Source organism: Sceloporus occidentalis, unplaced genomic scaffold (assembly GCF_023333645.1).
Source record: "Sceloporus occidentalis isolate IW3139 unplaced genomic scaffold, rSceOcc1.0.p SCAF_1, whole genome shotgun sequence".
NCBI lineage: Eukaryota > Metazoa > Chordata > Lepidosauria > Squamata > Phrynosomatidae > Sceloporus > Sceloporus occidentalis.
The window spans coordinates 4,282,067-4,282,852 of NW_028316981.1; positions in this window are offsets into that span (position 1 = coordinate 4,282,067).

The following is a 786-nucleotide window of genomic DNA, read 5'->3' on the forward strand; positions in this document are numbered from 1 at the left end:
CTCTATTAAGGCTCTTTCTCCTGTGAGTCTGCATATGATTGCAGCCGCTCAGTGAATGGATCTGAAAGTGAGGAAAAGAGTTTTCTCTGCTTCCTCCCCTTTTTCTAGACCTGAAAACATTGTGACTTGATTTCATCTTTGAGGATCCATGTACCTAACTGAATTGGAGAAGGCCACACATATTTCTTCTCTCTAGTGAGCTCTAAATCTTGTTTTCTCTTCACATAGAAGTACAAATAATTTCTATAGATTTTCCCCCCATTGTAAGAAAAAAAGCAACACTCCTGTGCAGTATTCTGCCCGTTTTTAGTACATGTACTTTTTGTGTCTATAAAACTGTGGGTTTTTTTAAAATGGAGAAAACATATTTCCAGTTCAAATATATAGCTTTTTTGGCACAGAAAGATAACCGTCTGTGTCAGCATAAAAGTGTTTTACCAAGCCTCCAATTCCAGAGAGCTACAGCCTTCCAGGCTCAGGAGAAAAAAATAGCCCCTCTTGTGAACCAGTGCTTTTAACCCATGACTCTTTGGGAAATCCTCTGTCTTGAAAAACAGAATTCACAATGACACCTGATTAGCACAAAACACATATGTGGCTCTGGACTATACCTGTTCCATTGCTTTGGGAGAAAAACAGGTGGAAATAATACATCATTTTGTCCTACAAATATAAAACATTCAGAGATATTTCTCTTCTGCTGATTGTATTCCTTTCTTTGCTGCTAGAGAAAAATAACTTCACAGTAACAATTAAAAAAGAACAACACACAGATAAAAGCCTCCC